The sequence below is a fragment of the Plecotus auritus genome (assembly GCF_963455305.1).
Source record: "Plecotus auritus genome assembly, chromosome: 2".
NCBI classification, from domain to species: domain Eukaryota; kingdom Metazoa; phylum Chordata; class Mammalia; order Chiroptera; family Vespertilionidae; genus Plecotus; species Plecotus auritus.
The window spans coordinates 157,766,955-157,788,938 of record NC_137771.1 but is presented as its reverse complement, the minus strand read 5'-3'; the positions used below and the strand labels follow the sequence as shown (position 1 = coordinate 157,788,938).

Sequence of the window (21,984 nt, the reverse complement as noted above, 5' to 3'; positions counted from 1 at the left end):
ATACATCTGTTCACCAGATGATGCATACAAGAATGTTTATAGCAGCACTATTCATAATCTCTCAATACTGGAATCTACCCAAATATCCAACAATATAATGAATAAAGTAATTGTGGTATATTCCAAATAAAATATTTTGTAGCAGTTATAATAAAGAAACTAAAAATGCACATAATAAAATAGCTAAAACTGATGAATACAGAGCAAAAGAGGTCAGAAATAAAGTATATACTGTATGACTTTATATGAAATGCACAAACAAGAAAAAAAGAATATATGTTGTTGGGGGTCATGATGGGCAACAAGATGGTATTGGCTAGCAGGGTCATCAGGTAAAGTCAGCCCCATACTCCATTAATAATGCTCCCTGACAGAGGAGGTAATACTAAACCCAATGTGTCAGAAGTTTTGAGCTCAGCAGGACCATCTCACTCTTCTTCAACCTCACAGCAGTCTAAGGGAAGTAAATCACCAGCCTGGCTGATGCATCAGGGTCCTCCTGACACCACAGAAATAATAAACACATTACCTCAGAAATACAGAAGGAAACTTGTGTCTCAAGAAGAAATTGAATTTATACAACCTGGAGGTCCAGAATAAGCACTGATAATGTGGCTGCTGTTTGTTATCAGACAAAAGAATAATCTTTACAATAAAGACTTCCAAAATGAGAAATTATATATTAAACTTTAATTAATATTCTGTAAAAAATATACTAAATTTAGATGGACACTGTATCTTCTCATTCATGTCTATTTGTCAGCTTCTCCACAACCTTACCTAATTGTTTATATACTTTATACTTATTAAAGCACACATTTAAAAAATAGAATATATGGTGTTAAAAGTTAGGTTAATGTTTATTTTTTAGGGTAGTGACTGAGGAAGAGCTTTGGGTGATTCTGTGGTGCTAGTGATGTAATATTTCTTGACTGCATGCTCTACTATGGTATACAGGATGGGACAAAAGTAACTTTACAGTTATTTATATGAAAAATAATACAATAGTTAATAAATAATAATACGAGAATAAACTCTGTGGTTTACATACAACTATAAGCCTACTTTTGCCCCACTCTGTATTCACCTTGAAAAATATTAATGAGCTTTATACTTAGTTTTATTTTTCTATATATTAAAATATTTTTATATTTCAATAAAAATTTCCCTTTAATGTCATTGTTTTGATAGCATTAGTTTCACCCACATAAATTACTAACAAGTAGATATGGTCAAAGCAAGGATGCATTTTTAATGATCTTTAGCACTCTTTCTAATTTTGACATTTTAGTAACTTTCATCTTGCCATATTTCAATCATTATTCAAATGTATAGATATAACTTACCTTCAAATATTAAATAAACATAAAGACATGCTCATAAGCAAGATTATAAATCCAAGTGATGCACACATACATTTTTATTCATCATTCCTTTCCTCTCTGTGAGCCTCATGTTGTGTGCTTTTCATTCTGTAAAGGTCATGATAGCTCATAAATTCTCTCCCTGATGAGAAATTAAATTCATTTTCCAAAAGCAAGGAGTGTCCTTTACATAGTTTGAGGAACCTGAAATAGTCACTCTCATTGAGGCAGACAGTAGGATGGTGGTTGTCAGGCATTGTAGGGAGAGGGAAATAGAAAGGCACAAGGTTTGTCAAAAAGTACAAAGTTTCAGTTATATAAGATAAATTTTTCCTAGAGATCTTCTCTCTAGCATAGAGCCTCTATAGTTAACAATACCTTATTATATATTTAAGTATTTGCCAAGCAGGTAAATCTTATATGAAGTGTTCTTATCACATACATACATACATACATACTCAGGGCAGGAAGAAACTTTTGGAAGTGATATATATGTTTAGGGTAGGGATTTTGGTGACAATTTCAGAGGTTTATACCCATCTCCAAACTCAACAAGCTGTATACATTAAATGTACAATTTTTTGTATGTCAATGATATCTCAATGAAGTGATTTTAAGAGAATTCACAATGAAAATACTAATAAATTTAGCTAGATATTTTCAGAACATAAATTTTTTAAGATAAATAAATAACACTTAAAAGAAAATAATAAGAAATTTCATTAAAAGTAAAAGAAAATGCCAATTAAAGAAAGTCATGTATATAATACATGAGAGGAACATCAACTTATTGTTCTACTTATTTATGCATTTATTGTTTGATTCTTGTAATGTGTCCTGATCAAGAATAGAACCTGCAACCTTTACAAATCAGAATGCTCTAATCAATTTAGTTACCCAGATAGGATTACTTATGTTCTTAGATGATATTTAATACTGGCAACATTTTTTATTTTTTTGAAACTCGTAGTAACTACACAATCACTTCATGATATGCAATAGAAGATAAGTATATTCACATTCTTTGGGTTAGCATTCCTACTAAAAATCTAGTCTATAATGTAGACTTCCTTTTTTCTTTTATTTAAATATATTTTTATTGATTTCAGAGAGGAAGGGAGAGGGAGAGAGAGAGAGATAGAACCATCAATGATAAGAGAGAATCATTGATCAGCTGCCTCCTGCACATGTCCTACTGGGGATTGAGCCTGCAATCAAGGCATGTGCCTTGACTGGGAATCAAACCATGACCTCTTGGTTCATAGGTTGACACTCAACCACTGAGCCACACCAGCTGGACCTTTTTTCTTATTTTTAAATTTATTGTTGACACTATTACAGATAGGCCCCATTCCCGATTCCCCCTAACTTACCTCTACTCAGCCCTCACCACCCTCCCTTTGTCTGGCTATCACCACACTGTTGTTTGAGTACATGGGCTATGCATATACGTGTTCTTTTGTTTTAACTTATCTTTATTGTTGAAAGTATTACAGATGTTCTTCCCCCCCTTCATTAACCCCCTTCTCCCTACTCTTTCCCCCTCCCCAGGGGCCACATTATTGTCTGTGTTCATGGGTTATGCATATATGCATATAAGTTCTTTGGTTAATCCCTTCTCCCCACCCCTTCCCTCTGAGAATCCTCAGTGTGTTACACGCTTCCATGTCTTTGGATCTATTTTGTTTGTCTGTTTATTTTGTTCATTAGATTCCACATGTAAGTGAGATCATGTGATATTTGTTTTTCTCTGACTGGCTTATTTCGCTTAGCATAACAATCTCCAGGTCCCTTCATGTTGTCTCAAAGAGTTAGAGATCCTTCTCTTTTACAGCTGCATAGTATTCCATTGTATAAATGTATCACACCTTTTTTATCCTCTTATCTATTGATGGGCACTTGGGCTGTTTTCAGATCTTAGCTATTGCAAATAATACTGCTAAGAACATGGGGGTGCATATATCATACATTCTTTCTGATAGGTGTTTCAAGCTTATTAGGATATATTTCTAGAAGTGGGATCACTGGATCAAATGGCAGTTCCATTTTTAATTTTTCAAGGAAACTCCACATTGTTTTGCATAGTGGCTGCACCAAGAACAGGCATATATGTTCTTTGGTCATTCTTTTCACCTTCCTTCATCCAGTCCTCCTCATCCTCCTCCCCTCTCACCTCTATCAGACTAATAATTACAAACATTAGAATGTTTATGACAATAAACGGGGATGGGAATTTAACACAAAGTAAATGCGCAATAAGCAAGGGGAAAAAAAGGTCCATTGTAAAAGAATATTATACAAAAACTGAAAATTTATGGTTCTAAAATTATTAAATAACATTAAATAAAAATGAAAAAGGTAAAATGTAATGTATAATAGCACAATTCAAAATATGTGCTTATACACGTTTTCATGTTATAAAGTTAGATGTTATAAAGTTAGATGTCTTAGAAAGGAGTAATACATTGATACTGGCTATTTTCAGTACTTGAATGCCTATCATTTTCATACTTTTACTATTATTATTTTATTTTTCAATTATAGCTTTCATTCAACACTATTTTGTATTAGCTTCAGGCATGTATAGAGCATAGCAAACAGACATTCATATAGGCTACAAAATGTTCCCTCTGATAATTCAAGTGCCCACTCATCACAATACATAGTTATTACAATATTGTTGACTATGTTCCCCATGCTTTACCGTACATCCCCATGCCTATTTTGTAACTACCCATTAGTACTTCTTAATCCATTCACCATTTTTTACCCCACTCCCTAACAATCCTCCCTTCTGACATCCATCAGTCTGTTCTCTGTATTGATAAGTCAGTTTCTATTTTATTTGTTCCTTTAATTTGTTCTTTAGATTCTACATATAAGTGATATCATGTGGTATTATTTCTCTAATTTGTTAGAGTGAACATGTGTCACTTTTATGAACTTAAGAAAAACTGATAAACTGCTTCATTTTTCCCAGCATAAAAGAGAAAAACTTATCTAAAGAAATATAGGTTAAAATACAATTTATTTAGAAATTTTCAACATGAACTGAGAATGGTTTTGGTGTTCTTTATATTATAATTTGGGTCACTTGTATTGCTAGGATTTAAGCAGCCCACACTCAATAGGTAGTTGAATGTTGTTATTTTACAAAACCTGCATTTCTAATTTTTAAAAATCATATTTTACTTTAAAATCTAAGACATTGTTAAGCATACAAAAGCAATGCCATGAAAAATGTATATAATATGAAGTTTATATTTTAAACCCTATATAATAAATTTTAAGTAAATATGTACATAGTAGAGGCCCGGTGTGTGAAAATTCATGCACTCAGGAGAGGGGGGAGTCTCTCAGCCTGGCCTGTCCCCTCTTGCAGTCCGGGACCCCTCGTAGGATGTCTACCTGCCAGCTTAGGCCTGCTGCCCAGGGGATCCGGCCTAAGCTGTCAGTCAGACATCCTTAGTGCTGCCAAGGAGGCGGGAGAGGACCCCGCCACTGCTGCTGTGCTCGCAGCCGTCAGCGCCCCCTTGCGGCTGAGCGGAGCTCCCCTTGTGGGAGCGCACTGACCACCCAGAGGCAGCTCCTGCACTGAGCGTCTGCCCCCTGGTGGTCAGTGCGCATCATAGCAAACAGTTGTTCCGGTTTTTCTGCCATCAGGGTCAATTTGCCTATTACCCTTTTAATAATATAGCATATAATCAATTACAATATAATTGAATTGAACATAAAAGATGTGCAAATAGCCTGGGCAGCATGGCTCAGTAGTTGAGCAGGGACCTATGAACCAGGAGGTCACAGTTTGATTCCCGGTCAGGGTACATGCCTGGGTTGTGGACTTGACCTGCTGTAGCGGGCACACAGGAGGCAGCCGATCAATGATTCTCTCTCATCATTAATGTTTCTATCTCTTCCTCTTCCTTCCTCTCTAAAATCAATAGAAATATTTTTTTTAAAGTTGTGAAAATACACATCAAATTACTAGCAGGGGTCATTTGGAAGTGACTGAGGGACTGGACTGGGGTCAGTGGCCAGCACAGGCTTTTTGTCTCTGTCATTTGAAATATTTGCACTCAGGGTATAACTCTTTATTGTTTATGTTATTAAAATAATACATGAAATAAAACATCACTTTGACCCTTCCATAACCTCATCCAAACGATAAAAAACAGGTCTTAACCAGTAAAGGTGTAGAAAGCATGCCCCACCGAAGCTTGGCTTTGAAAATCAAGTTGAATTTTATAAGATCTCCCTTCAAAATTGCAGAACCGTTTCCTTTCGAGTGCTGCCCTTGGACCAGCTGCATCAGCATCTCTTGGAAATTGTTAGTTCTGCAAATTCTTAGGCCCGACCCCAGACATCTGATCAGAAAATGAAGATGGGGGCCCAGCAATCTGTGCTTTAACTAGCCCTTCAGGTGCTGCCAATGCACACTAAACATTGAAAATCACTGTATGTAATGAGTTAGTATAAGATATTTTTAATGGTTTTAGGAAAGGGGCTATATACTAGATCAATTAATTTAATGACAAACATTGCAATCTAACTATACATTTATAGCTAAAACAGGATACAGAAAACAATGTTAACTCAGGAGGGCCAGTGCAGTACACATTAGCTATCTACTCCAAACCATTCATCTTTCCTAAGGAGAAATTCAACTTTGTCTCAAGTCCCAACTTCCAGGGCCATTGTTAAATAATCATCTCTGGCCAATGTGATGTAAAAAAAGTGTGAATGTTTTTAAAAGCATTAAGATTCAGCTGAAATGCTCCTTTTGACTTTTTGTCCCTCTCCCCGCCTTTTTCTTCCCTGGCGTGTGGAGAGGTTGCCTATAGAGACAACAGTATCTAGGAAGCATGAGGATGAAAGTTTCATGCTGTAGATGATGTGGAAGGAAAATTGCAGCTGTCTGGGACATTTCTGACATCATGGGCATGGCACAGTTTATCTCCAGATTTCAAAAGTAAGCTCTTCTTTGGTGAAGCCACTGTCATTTCCTGCAGTTGAACACAAGTCTATCCAATATAGCAAATAATACAGAGGTTCAATTTGGGTCACATAAAAGGAGTAAAGTAAAATAAGACAAGGGGGTGAAAAAGAGAGATGAGAGATATAAAATTTTTATGGGACAAAGGAATAAGTTTGATAAAGATCAATAAGAATGACATCCGGTTAAACCTGTGCTTTGGATACTCTAAATTTAGATTTGAAGCATACTTATTACCTGGTTATGAATGTGCCTGCCAGTGATAGGCGCTGCATTTGACCCGCAACAGCCTTCGTATTTCTATTATCTAGGACACTACCTGACAGTTTTTCACATAATCAGGCAAAAGCCCCAAATAGACGTGAGCTTCTTGTTTGTAAGACAGCCACACTGTAGGCATGTAGAAAGAAAGTCGTGTGGGAAGATAAGTAATAAGATTTCATCCTGTTTTATTGCTAGTTCTTTTAGATCTGCATTTTTGGCAGCCCTGAGCCATAACTAGTGACTGCTTTTCATACCTGCTTAAAAAATTCTAAAAGAGAATGGCCAAGTCCTTTAAAAAAACACAATGACTTTATTCTAGATCAATTTTTTTTTTTTTTTCTGGGAAGATGACTCCACCCCAGGACAAACCGAACCTGCTCCCCAGTAAGCAACAGGAACTCTTTCCCCTAGGTAGATGGGTATCATTCTCTCACACATTTAGTTCTTGATTTCAGACAGAGCTGCAGTCCAGTGCTGAAAAGCCTTTTCCCACATGGCTTCTCACTTCCTATTACAAAGGTGGGCTCATTCAATGTGCTTTCTTTGTGTCCTCCTGTCTATTGATAGCAGTGACTTCACACCCACCCCCAACGCTTTCTGCTAGTAGTGTATTCATTTCCAAAAAACGAATTGTCACTCGTTTTCCCCTTTCTTATAATAGCAGCAACAATGCCTGCTTTTGGCATGAAACATTACTTACTATTAGATCTGTGCCAACTTTCTACAGCCTCGTCCGCTTTGTTCTTCTACCTCTGGCACAGTGGATTAAAACTATCTTTCAGTAACATTTATACCCATAGTCTGAGCATCAGGAAAACACAACCAAGTGTCTGGTGGGAATTTTTTGTTGTTTAATAGGATTTGAAAAGTACAAATAAAAAATAACTCATTAAAGTAAAATCTATTAATTCCAATTCCTGGCCTCTTCAGTACAGTCACGCTCCACTTAACAATGGAGATAAGTTCTGAGAAATGTGTTGCTAGACAATTCAATCATACGAACATCACAAAGTCCACTAACAAAAACCTAGGTGGTACACCCTACCGCACTCTTAGGCCATATGGTATAGAGTCTATAGACTATTGCTCCTGGGCTACAAGCCTGTATAGCATGTTACTGTACAAAACAAAACATGAATAAATCAAGCACAAGAAAAATATAGTATCTAGAAACATAGTAAATACATGTATGAGGCTGCTATTGGTGAAAACAGCAAACATTCTTTTTTATTTTTTACTAGAGGCCCGGTGCACGAAATTCTTGCACGGGAGGAGGGGTGTGTCCCTCAGCCCAGCCTGCACCCTCTCCAATCTGGGACCCCTCGAGGGGTCCCAATGGGATCGGGCTTAAACGAGCAGTCGGACATCCCTCTCACAACCAGGACTGCTGGCTCCCAACTGCTCGCCTGCCTGCCTTCCTGATTGCCCCTAATCGCTTCTGCCTGCCAGCCTATCACCCTTTAACCACTCCCCTGCCAGCCTGATTGATGCCTAACTTTTTTGCCCCTAACTGCCCTTCCCTGCAGGCCTGGTCACCCCCAACTTCTCTCCTCTGCCAGCTTGGTCACCCCTAACTGCCCTCCCCTGCAGGCTTGATCGCCCCCAACTGCCCTCCCCTGCTGGCCTGATCACCCACAACTGCCCTCCCTTGCAGGCCTGGTCCCTCCCAACTGCCCTCCCTTGATGGCCATCTTGTGGTGGCCATCTTGTGTCCACATGGGGGCAGGATCTTTGACCACATGGGGGCAGCCATCTTGTGTGTTGGAGTGATGGTCAATCTGCATATTACTCCTTTATTAGATAGGATAGAGGCCTGGTGCACTGGTGGGGGCCAGCTGGTTTGCCCTGAAGGGTGTCCCGGATCAGGGTGGGGGTTCCCTTGGGGTGTGAGGCGGCCTGGGAGAGGGGCCTATGGTGGATTGCAGGCCGGCCACGCCCCCTGGCAACCCAAGCAGAGGCCCTGGTATCTGGGGTTTATTTATCTTCTACAATTGAAACTTTGTAGCCTAGAGCAGAGCCAAGCCTTCTGCTTGCTCCGTGGCAGCAGCCATTTCTGTTGGGATTTATGTATCTTCTATAATTGAAACTTTGTAGCCTTAAGTGGAGGCCTGGGCCTGGCAGGGTGTGCGGAAAGCTTGGCTTCCTCCATCGCCGTGGGCAACCCTAGCCTCCTGCTCTTTCCAGCTCCGTGGCTGCCACCATTTCTGTTTGGATTTATGTAACTTCTATCATTGAAACTTTGTAGCCTTGAGTGGAGGCCTAGGCTGGCAAGGGCAGGCGGAAAGCTTGGCTTCCTCCATTGCTGGGGAAACCCAGCCTCCCTCCTGCTCTCTGTGGCAATAGCCATCTTGGTTGGGTTTATTTGCATATTCGCTCCTGATTGGCTTGTTGGCGTGGCTTGTGGGTATAGCGGAGTGATGGTTAATTTGCATATTACTCTCTTATTAGATGGGATTGTTCACACTATTACAGATGTCCCTCATTTTCCCCCTTTGCCCACCTCCACCCAGCCTGCTCCCCTCCCCTGGCCTTCACCACACTGTTGTCTGTGTCCATGGGCTCTGCATATATGTTTGTTGACTAATCTCAAACATTTGTATTAGAAATAGGAAAAAACTTTAAAATAATAATTAAATGTACAGTATAGTAAACATAAACCAGCAACATAGTGTTTATTATCAAATACTATGTGCTGCACACAATTGTATGTGCTGCACCACTGTTATCCAACTGGCAGTGCCGTAGGTCTGTGTACACCAGCATCAGCACAAATACGTGAATAAAGCACTGTGCCAGCACATTATGACGGTTACCATGTTATAGGTGATAAGAAGTTTTCAGCTCCATTATAATCTTATCTTATGGGACCATCACTGTATATGCAGTCTGTTGTTGACAAATGTGTACAGCATTATGCAGTTCATGACTTTACTTTAGAATTAAATTCTATCCTTTCCAAAGTCTAGGAGCACAGACCATTTAGCCATAGTATATCTGCACTGTAGCTCCTGTGATGACTTCCTGAGAAGTTATGGGAAAGCTAAAGCATAAGAAACCTTTGATTTTTGTACACAAATGTAATGCTCCAACTGAGCACATTTCTCCTCAAAGACCCTGAACGGTCCTTTTGATATTTACAAGGGCTCTATAATTCTAAGAGAATTAGGTTGAAAGGGTGAATGAAAATTTGGCACCTTGACTGTAGAGCACTGGTTCTTAAGTGTTCTTAGCTATTCTTCTGTTATTAACTGTGTATGCTTTGCTCTTCAACTTCAAGAGAAACTGTGTTAGTTCACAGGATCCTGAAGATGTTTTAGAAAATTTCAATGAGTGCTTACAAACTTAAGATGTTTCCATCCACAAGTACATCTGTCTTCAGTGATAACTGACTGACTGGTGCAGGTGTCCACTTGAGTAACAATACATTTCAGTGAAGTGTGGCCTCTGACAGGCAGGAGCAGCCTTCCTCAAGCTGGTGTAAAACAGCAGTTGCCTATATGTCCAGTTCTCTTAGTGCACAAAAGCCTCTAACCAGCCGTGGGCAAACTATGGCCCGCGGGCCGGATCCGGCTGTTCTATCCGGTTTTCTTGCTCTCCCCTCCGCTCCTTTACTTTGAATTTATATTAGTTCACACAAACACTCCATCCATGCTTTTGTTCCAGCCCTCCGGTCCAGTTTAAGAACCCATTGTGGCCCTCGAGTCAAAAAGTTTGCCCACCCCTGCTCTAGACTCATGGCATAACACAAATATTTAGTATTTTACTCCTGACATGAGGGAGTCCTATGTATAGCATAAATAAACCTTGTTCAGTAACTGTATAGCTTCTGTTCCTTAAGAGTATTTTAGTCAGCATTGATGAGTGTAGAATAATTTCATATCATGGTAGTGATGCTTGGAAATTATAATAAACTAGAGGCCCGGTGCACGAATCTGTGCATGGGTGGGGTCTGTCGGGGTGGCCTGTAGGGATCGAGACCCAGCTTGTGCCCCCAGGCCCGCAGCCCCGCAGCCCCACCTAGCACCCCGCCTTGGCCTGGCACTGCCCCCTCACCTGCTCCACCATCCCACCTGCAGGGCGATCAATTGGGGCCGAGCTCCCTGCCCAGCTCCCTCAGTACTTTCTTTGCATCTATTGAGATGTTCATCTGATTTTTATTCTTGGTTTTGTTAATGTGGTATATTATGTTGACTGATTTATGGACATTGAGCCATCCTTGCATTCCTGGAATAAATCCAATTGATTATAGTGTATAATCCTTTAGTGAACTGTTGAATTTGGTTTGCTAATATTTTCTTGAGCAATTTTTCATCTATATTCATCAGTAATATTGGCCTGTTACTTTTTTTCTTTTAGTGTCCTTGTCAGACTTTGGTATCAGGGTAATGCTGGCCTCATAAAATGTTCTGCCCTATTCTATTTTTAAAAGAGTTTGACAAATAATGCTATTAAGTCTTTTACTTTAATTTAGTAAAACTTACTAGTGAGGTTATTTGGTCCTGTACTTTTGTTTGTTGAAAGGTTTTTGATAATTAATTTAATCTCCTTACTAATAATTGTTCTGTAAAAATTTTCTGTCTCTTCATGATTTAGTTTTGAAATCCTGTATGTTTCTAGGACCTTATCCACATGTCCTAGGTTGTCCAATTTGTTGGTATATAAGAAGTGCTTATAGTAGTCTCATGATCCTTTGTATTTGTGCAGTTTCAGTTGTAATGTCTCTCCTTCACATATAATTTTATTTGAGTCCTTATTTTTTCTTGGTGAGTTTACCTAATGGCTTGTCTATTTTATTTACCTTTTTTTAAAACTAGCTTTTAGATTTGTTTTCTTAATCACTATCTCATTTATTTATGCTCTGATCTTTGTTATTTCCTTTATTTTGCTAACTTTAGGCTTAGTTTATTCTTCTTTTATCAGTTTCTTGAGTTGTAAAGTTAGATTGTTTATTTGAGAACCTTGCATTTTTTCTTTCTTGATATAAGCATTTATTGCTATAAACTTCCTTCTTAAAACTGTTTTTTCTACATCACGTAAGTTTTGATATGTTCTGTTTCTTTTTTTAAATATGTTTTTATTGATTTCAGAGAGGAAGGGAGAGGGAGAGAAAGAAATGGAAACACCAATGATGAGAGAGAATCATTTATCTGCATGCACCACACTGGGTATCAAACATGAAACCCGGGCATGTGCACTGACTGGGAATCAACTGTGAATTCCTAGTTCATAGGCCGATGCTCAACCACTGAGCCATGCCTGCCAGGCTTGATATGTTCTATTTCCATTTTTATTTATCTCAGTGTATTTTTTTAATATTCTTTTTAATTATTTTTTAATCCATTTGTTGTTCTGAACTATCTTATTTAATTTCTACATCTGTGTGAATTTTCTAGTTTTGTCTTGCAAATTCTAATTTCATACCATTATGGTTCAAAAAGATGCTTGATGTAATTTGAATCTTAAATTTATTGAGACTTCTTTTATAGACTTATATTTGATATGTCCTGCAGAATGTTCATGTGTACTTTAGTAGAATGTTTATTCTGCTGCTGTTGTACGCAAAGTGCTGTATATGTCTTTTATGTCCATTTTGTTAAACATGTAGTTTAAGTCTAATGTTATCTTCCTGATTTTATGTCTGAACAATTAATCCTAAAAGTGGGGAAGTGAATTCCCCTACTATTATTGTATTGTTGTCTATTTAGCTTTCAGATCTGTTAATATTAGCTTTATATATTTAGACTCTCCTATATTGGGTGCATGAGTATTTGTAATGGTTGCATCCACTTGAAGAGCTGACCACTTTTTTTGTTATATAATGACCTTTGTCTTTTGTTACAATATTTTGCTTAAAGTCTATTTTATCTAATATATATAAAGCTACTAGTACTCCTGCTTTTTTGTTTGTTTGTTTGTTTCCTTCGGTAAGAAAATCTGTTTCTATCCCTTCCATTTCAGACTATATATGTCCTTGAAGTTGAGGAGAAGCTCTTGTATCCAGCATATAGTTATGACTTTTTTTTATAAACTCTAAAAACCAATAAAAATAAATTAAATATAACCAACAAGTCAATAGTGGATATAAAATAATAAAAATTCACGTAATTTAAAAGCAGTCAGAATGAAAATACAGAATAAAAGAAACAGATTCTCCAATTAGAAAACAACAAATAAGATGGTAACTTTATGCGTAATCATACCAAAATTTTATTAAATATTTAAATAATCAATTAAAAGACATAGATAGTCAGTGTGTATTACAAAGAAATACCCAATTCCATACTATATAAAACAACCACACTTTAAATGTAAAGACATAAAACATAAGTAAAAAGATATAAAATTATACACAATGCAAATACTGATCAATAGAGAAGCTATATTAATATGTGACAAAGTGAACCACAGAACAAGATTTAATACCACAGGTAAAGAAGGTCTCTTTCTCTCTCTCTCTCTCTCTTTCTCTCTCTCTCTCTCTCTCTCTCTCTCTCTCTCTCTCTCTCTCTCTCTCTCTCTCCACAAACACACACACACACACCCACCCACACACACACACACACAAACACACACACAAATGACAATTAATCAGGAATGTATAAAAGTCCTAAATGCATGCTTAGCTAATGACAAGAACAAAAATGATTAAACTAAAAGGAGAAATGAACTAATTCACATTTATTGTTGAAATCTTCAACATTCCTCTATCAAAAACTGATAGAACAGCTATATGAAAAATCAGTAAGAATATAGATGTGAAAAATACCACCAATGTAATTGACCTGACAGTTATATTATGCTCCATTCAGCAATAGCCAATGCACATTCTTGTCAAGTACACAGAACATATACCATGATAGACCATATTCTGAATCATAAAAGCATTCTCAACAAATTCAAAAGATTGAAATCAAACAGAATAAAACTAGAAATTAGTAACATGAAGTTATATAAAATATTCCTAAATATTTGGAAATTAAACTACATACTTCTAAATAATCCATTGGTTCCCAATTGGGAGAACATATTCACCAATTATACATCCAAAATTTATCAAGAATTCATAATACTCAACACCAAAAAACAAACAATCCAATTAAAAAATGGGCAAAGGACCTGACTAGATACTTCTCTCAAGAGAACATACAGATGGCCAATAAGCATATGAAAAAATGCTCAACATCACTAATCATCAGAAAAATGTAAATTAAAACCACAATGAGATAATCACTTCACACCTGTCAGAATGGCTATGATCAATAAATCAACAAACAAGTGTTGATGAAGATGTGTAGAAAGGGGAACCCTTGTTAGTACACTCTTGGTGAGAATGCAGATTGGTGCAGCCAGTGTGGAAAGCATTTACCTCAAAAAATTAGAAATGGAACTCTGTTATGACCCAGCAATTCTACTTCTGGGAATACATCCAAAGAAACCTGAAACATTGTTTGGAAAGAATATGTACATCTCTATATTCATTGCAGCATTATTTACAACTAGTGGCCCGGAGCACAAAATTTGTGCACGGGGTCGGGGGGTGCTGGGTGTCCCTCAGCCCGGCCTGTACCCGCTCCAATCTGGGACCCCTTGGGGGATGGCCCTGCAGATTTGGGCCTAAACCAGCAGTAGGATATTCCTCTTACAATCCCGAGGCCACTGGCTCCTAACTGCTTGCCTGCTTGCCAGCCTGATGGCCCCCTAACCGCTCCCCTGCTGGCCTGATTGATGCCTAACTGCTCCCTTGCCAGCCCGATTGCCCCCAACAGCCCTCCCCTGCCAGCCCCAACTGCCCTCCCCTGCTGGCCCGATCATCCACAATTGCCTTCCCCTGCCAGCCTGATCTCCCACAACTGCCCTCCCCTGTCATAACCCACCTCCTCCGCTGGGACCCGCCTCCTTCACGTGAGGTGATGGAGATGCCGGGACCGGCCTCCTCCATTCTGCACAGAGCCATAGGACTCCTAGGCCTCACTGTGTGGAGCGGCTGCCAGGCCCTACCTCCACTGTGCGTGCAGCTATCTTGTGGTGGCCATCTTTGTGTTGGCCATCTGGTGGTGGCCATCTTGTGGTGATGTCATGCACGAGGGTCACCTAGGCTTTTATTAGTATAGATAGCCAAACTATGGAAGCAACCTAAGTGTCCATCAATAATAACAAATGGATAAAAAAAAAATGGTATTACACATACTAGTATACAACAGAATATTATTCAGCCATAAAAAGGAATGGAATCTTACCATTTGCAACAGCATGGATGAGCCTAGAGGGTATTGTGCTAAGTGAAATAAGTCAGTCAGAGAAAGTCAAATACCCTATGATTTCACATACATGTAGAATCTAAAGAATAATATAAATGAATAAACAAAACAGAAACAGACTCATAGATACAAAGAATAGACTAATGGTTGCCAGAGGGAAGGGATTGTGAGCTGGATGAAAAAGGTGGAGGGGTTGAGAAGTGCAGATTGACAATTATAAAATAATCACAGGGATGTAAAGTACAGTTTAGGAAATATAGTCAATAATATTGTAATAATGAGGGATGGTGCCAAATGGGCGCTAGAAATATCAGGAGAAACACTTTGTAAAGTATATGGTTGTCTAACCACTATGCTGTACTCATGAAACTAAAACAAAATAATACTGTCTGTAAACTGTAATAAAAAAAATAAATAAATAAATAAACCATTGGTGAAATAAAAAAATCAAAGAAAACTATAAAATTTTTGAATTGTAAACAAATGATTTGAAAACAAAATGTGAAAATTTCTGAGATGTAGCTGTTATTGGGAAACTTATAGCATAAAATGCTTAAATTCTAAAAAATAAAAGGTTCTAATGAGTGATCTATTTTTACACCATGAAAATTTATTATTTATTTATTTATTTATTTTTATTTTCCACCCAAAGATATTTTTTCCCATTGATTTTTTAGATTGGAAGGGAGGGAGGGAGGGAGAGAGAGAGAGAGAGAGAGAGAGAGAGAGAGAGAGAAAGAGAGATGAAAGAGACACATCAATTGGTTGCCTCCCACATCCACCCATATCAGGGCCAGATATTGAACCTACAACCCAGATACATGCCCTTGACTGGGAATCAAAACCCTTACCCTTCAGTGCATGGGCCCAAGCTCTAACTGCTGACCTACATCAGCCAGGGCAACACAATGACAATTTTTTTAAAGAAGAGAAAATTAAAACCCAAGGCCATTAGAAGGAATAGACTAACAAAAAACATAAATAAATAAAAGCAAAAACCAATGAGGTTTAAAACAAATAAAAACTCCTAAAAACCAATTACACTGGAAGAGTATCAACAAAATCAGTAAACTCCTGCCCAGCCAGTGTTCTCAGTGGTTGAGCATCAACCTATAAAACAGGAGGTCACAGTTCAATTCCTCGTCAAGGCACAGGCCCTGGTTGCAGGCTCAATCCCAAGTAGGGGGAGTGCAGGAGGCAGATGATCAATGATTCTTTCTTATCATTGATGTTTCTGTCTCCCCCTCTTCCTCTCTCTGAAATCAACAAAAACATATATTTTTTTAAAAAAGTAAACTCCTAGCCATATTGGTAAAGAAAAAAGGGGGGAAAAACACTAAGTACCAATCTTAAGAATGAAATAAGTGATATCACTAGAAATCTGACAGGATATAAAAGTATGATTGATAAGTAATTATTATAAACAAGTATGCCAATAAATTTTATAATATAGATGAAAATAAATAAATTCTTTGAAAGAATCAACTGATAAAATTTATTAGAGAAGAAATACTCTGATTCATACTCCTATATCTTTTAACGAAAATGAATTCAAAATTAATAACATCATAGAAAGGTTATAACCCAGGCCCAGATTGCATTGCTTGTGAATTCTACAAAATATTCAAGGGAGAAATGATACAATATCTACATTAATACTACTAGATAATAAAAGAGGAAATAATTTCCAACTCATTTTGGGGGGTTAGTATTACCCTTATACCAAAGGCAGGCAAAAATTACACAAAAGAAGAAGAAAAAGAAGAAAAACTACAGGTTAATATCTGTATGTCATTAACACAACAATAACTGTTAGTTCACATTATACTGGTGGTCCTAGACCACAACATAAGGTAAGAATAAGCCATAAAAAAATCTTAAAAATTTGAAAGTAAAGGGTAAAATAATCTCTTTATTTGTAGATAATATATGTACATACATAAAAAATTCCAAGAAAACTATAAAGGCCATATGATGATATAATGTTGATATAAAAATTTTTGTATATATTTGCATTGAAAAATTGTGAATTAAAATGTTATACTTTAAAGTTCTCTAAATTTCACCTTTTCAAAGAAGTCTTTGTTGGCCACAACATTTAAAGTAACCCTGTCTTACTCTTTTCAGTCTATCACAACCTCCTACATTACTTTTAATATATTCAGAATCTATAGTAAGATATACACAAAGAGCTATGATGTTTATTTTCTGCCTCTCCCACTAAGTATGAATTCCTTGGTAGCAAAGTTGGACTTTCTTGTTCACAGCTATGTCCCTAGAATCTAGAACATAATGCATGTTTAAAACTCAATAAATCCTTATTGAATTAATGAATGACTTGATTAATATTTATCTACCTTAGAATTTTATTGTCTTTTTATTTACTTCTATATTGTGTTTCCTTTCTGAATATAAGCTCTGGAGAATAATAAGCATGTGTATCTTCCTAACTGTTGTAACCCCAGATCTTATCCTATATAATAAAAGCCTAATATGCTAAGTGTCCAGTTGTCCATTCAACCAATCAAAGTATAATATGCTAATGATATGCTAAGGCTGCTCAACCACTCACTATGACATGCACTGACCACCAGGGGGCAGACAGTTGACCAGTCGCTATGACGTGCACAGACCACCAGGGAGTAGATAGTCGACCAGTTGATCAGTCTCTATGACATTCGCTGACCACCTGGGGGGCAGATACTTCGACCAGTAGGTTAGCTTGGTGCTGGGGTCTGGCTGATTGGGACTGAACGAGATGGGCCGGACATGCCCTGGAACCCTCTCGTGGTCCCTCCCCAGCTGGCCAACCTCCCGCATCCCTTCCCGGCCCTGATCTTGCACCAGTGGGGTCCCTTGGCCTGGCCTGGCCTGTGCCCTCTCACAATCCAAGAACCCTCAGGGGATGTCGGAGGGCTGTTTTTGGCCTATTCCTGCAGGCGAGGCCCAGGGATGCCACTGGTGCATGAATTCGTGCACCAAGACTCTAGTAAGTTTATAAGAAAAATAGAAAGTACCTATAAATTCATGTTGACAATTAGGTAATGAATTTCATTTTTTAAAATGTTCTAAGTCCCCTGAAATAATTAAATAGCATTATAAATATCTTTATGAGGATGTAGTAGTATTCTTTATATAGTCACGTAACTTCATAAATATTTCTTCTTGCTGTTGACAACATGTGAATTGAATCATAAGACTTGTTTATAGCTGGCATTTGTGTCAGGGAACACTGTAGTTAATTAAATTGGCCTGATTCAAGTTTCACCTGTTCCTAATTTCCACAGGATTAAAAAAAAAAAAAGACATTTAAAACTAAAATATTCTGTATCTTAATTTAGGTGACGAGTGATTGTTTTGATGTAAGTATTAACTTATTTCTCCCTCGAATTTCTCCTTCATCATTTCTTAAGATGAAATACTACAGAGCAATTTAACTAGTGCAATAAGATAAACATTTCACAGGTTAAATAATGAACATTTGGGTGGTGCAGAAGTGGCAATAAGCAAGTGTTTGGCAAACATTTTGTGATCAGTGAAGAAGAAGAAATGAGAATACCTCAGGAGACAAGAGAAATAATAAGCTATTATTCTCTTAGACTTCATGGGCATCTTATAAATAAATCACAAATAAGCCACAAGCGAGACAGGTGATGCTGTATATAATTTGTAACATTGTAGTTCAAAAAAATGAAAGTAAAAAACAGCAACATTGGCAACACTGGTTACATAAGTATGCTCAAAGGCAAAGAGAAATAATCATAATTTAGCACACAGGTGATTTTTTCCTAAGACATTTTTCTTAAACAGAAAATAATTTTTTGAGAACAATAGTTCTCTACTGATATCCATATTCCTGGATTATTAATGGGTTTGTTAACAACAGCTCATGGACAAGCAGGGACATTCATCTAGAATTTACACCTAGAACTGGTTGAAGGTATGAAATTCTATGACTATGCTAGCCCACTATCTTACTACTTTTCAAAGAATGAACAGTTTAGTTATTAGAAAATGTGCTTTGAAAAGTTGGGTAAAACAGCTTCTAAAGCTCATTCATGTTGAATGTTATCAGCTTCTGTGAAGCACTTTCACTGTAGCTCTGGGTGAGTTTTTTGTTTCTTCTATCCTTGGTTATTCTAATTTTTCTAGGGCTTCAGGAAGAGTGCTAATCTAATAGGAAGCTGGCACATGCAATTATATTTCTTCAGAAATTATCAAAGCTTCTCATGTCAGTGTTGCACCATAAGAGGGATTTTTATGTGCTTTTTGTTATAATCCTGAGCCTGTTTTATTCTATACCTCAAGGCCTCTGGCTTTTAAAATTGATAGCTGCCTTAAAGAGTGAACTGGTTAAGATATTTTAATCAATCTCCATTCTTGGATTCATAAGTACACTTTTTCATGAAAGCCAGGTACAATCACTTCTGTCGTATTTATCTTTCTGCACCTACATGAAAAAGTCCTTACACTAACTACTAGAGGCCCGGTGCATGGAATTCATGCATTGGGGGTCCCACCCATGGGTGGGTTCCTGGGGGTCCCACCCTCTCCAATCTGGGATCCCTCTCACAATTCAGGACTTCTGGCTCCCAACCACTCGCCTGCTTGCCTGCCTGCCTGATTGCCCCTAACCGATTCTGCCTGCCAGCCTGATCACCCCCTAACCACTACCCTGCCAGCCTGATCGACACCTAACTGCCCTCCCCTGCTGGCCTGGTTGCCCCTAACACCCTCCCCTGCCAGCCTGATTGCCCCCAACTGCCCTCCCCTGCAGGCCTGGTTGCCCCTAACAGCCCTCCCCTGCCAGCCTGATTGCCCCCAACTGCCCTCCCCTGCAGGCCTGGTCGTCCCTAACTGCCCTCCCCTGCAGGCCTGGTCACCCCTAATTGCCCTCCTCTTCCAGCCTGGTCACCGCCTACTGCCCTCCCCTGCTGGCCTGGTCACCTCTAACTTTCCTCCCTTGCCAGCCTGGTCTCCCCTAATTGCCCTCTCCTGCCAGCCCGATTGCCCCTAACTGCCCTCCCCTGCCAGCCTGGTTGCCCCCAACTGCCCTCCCCTGCTGGCCCAGTCACCCCTAACTTCCCTCCCCTGCTGGCCTGACCCCCTCCCCAAACTGCCCTCCCCTGCTGACCTGGTTCCCCCTAACTGCCCTCCCCTGCAGGCCTGGTCCCTCCCAACTGCCCTCCCCTGCTGGCCATCTTGTGGTGGCCATCTTGTGTCCACATGGGGCAGCCATCTTGTGTGTTGGAGTGATGGTCAATTTGCATATTAGGCTTTTATTATATAGGATGTTTTTCCTTAGTAAGAGTTCTGACTTACTGCCACCTTACTTTCTTATAGTTTCTACCTCATTTGTTTTCCTGTTTAGGAGTAACTTTTTTTACTAGTATGGTTCCTAATAATTAAAATACCAAAATCATCTTCATTTTTTCCTCTCTGTTAACTTAGGAGGGATAGGAGCAAAAAGTATGATTAATCCTTCCATCAACATTCAAAGTATACAAATTTTAAATTGTATTATCCTCACCCCTTTTAAAGAGGAGTTAAAAAGAATCTTAAAAAGGTAGCTGACTAAGCCTCTGATGATCTCATCAGAGCTATTTTTTTATATTAGTGTGCCTCTTATATGATACTGGCATCAAAAACCTCTTGTCAAAAAAAAAGTGATATATTTCTTCTCACTTTAAGCAATAATTTATAGGGCCTACTCATTAGTAACATTTCAATGAACTTTTCTTAAAGCATTTGCTTCTTGTTTTGTATCTATTTTTCTTTACCCTAACACAACTAGATCAACCCATCATTTGGTGCTAGGTAAGACCTGGAATCAGTGGCAGCCATTTCTGAGGAGACTATTTCTGCTGAAGCTTTATTTCCACATGTTTTGTGAATTATTGTCGTTTGTGATAACATCAAGGTTACTAATTGCTTTTGTGCTTAAGATATAAAAATCCACAATGGCAAGAGCTCAACACTTGGCTTTAAATATTTAGGAATTCCTCATCTCTTCATGTTATTCCTTCCTAGATCCTCCAAATGTCACATGAAGTTAATCTCTCTCTCTTTCTCTCTCTCTCTCTCTCTCTCTCTCTCTCTCTCTCTCTCTCTCTCTCTCTCTCTCCCTCCCTCTCTCTCTCTCTCTGTGTGTGTGTGTGTGTGTGTGTGTGTCCATAGGGAACCAAGGTTTCTGTGCTTCTGAGTAAACAACTGATCACTATAAAAAGCTAACCCTATTACCAATCGACAGAGTTCTAAAAGATAGCATTTCATCCCTTGAGGTTGTAGTACTTCAATCAGAGGAGGAATGCTACTAGGATGGGATAATTTGCTGATGAATTATTGAAACAGATTATCTATAAGATCAATTTTCAAAGACATTTATGGATACTATATGTGGTTTGCTTTGGACTTTTCTTTCTCATTCTGTTTTCCTCTATTAAATTTGATGTGTGTGTGTGTGTATGTGTGTGTGCGTGTATACACTTGTGTAATAAATTGTCTTTGTTGAAGTTAAATATTAGGACTATTCATGGTATTCATGTTTCACTCAGTTTTCTTATTCCTTCTTTCACAGATTATTAAGGCTGATTATTAATACAATAGTTTTGTGTTTCCCCTTAATTACATCCCTGTAGTTCTTTAGCTCTTTAGCAACTTCTGCTCTTCATAATTGACATAGTATGGTGCCTCCTTTTCCCTTTTCTAAGAAGCTAATATATCATTATCCCTCTAGGTTAAACTGATCAATTTCACTGCTTGAAGTGGTGTTTGGATATCCTCATTTTCTCTACTAGTTTCATTCCTTCTATTTGTTGGTTGAAGCCTGGGGTAAAGAAAGTACTAGCAAAACAATTAAGGCAGATGAGTTTCTCATTCAATAATTTTTGGTAGCAAAAATATTTCTTCCAGATTTTTTTAGAGCAAAAGGATACAAAGCTTTGAAAACAAGTTAAGGAACTGTCAATGAAAATCAGAGAATAGTGGTTTAGAATACTTTCCTCATGCAAAAGTCAGTAAATGTGTGCCAACTGGAAAAATAATGGCAGTGTTAATGGCCGGGTAGCTGATCAAGAGTGGAAACAGGCAGCAGTAGGAAACCAGC

The 21,984-nt window shown here is 38.2% G+C and overlaps 1 pseudogene across 1 annotated transcript; it reads left to right on the top strand.

Annotated features, from left to right (window-relative positions):
- The first annotated feature begins 276 nt into the window (after positions 1 to 276).
- On the top strand, positions 277 to 600 carry LOC308242125 (alpha-ketoglutarate dehydrogenase component 4-like; annotated as a pseudogene). Its single transcript has one exon. The product of its transcript is annotated as an alpha-ketoglutarate dehydrogenase component 4-like (transcript).
- Positions 601 to 21,984: the final 21,384 nt, after the last annotated feature.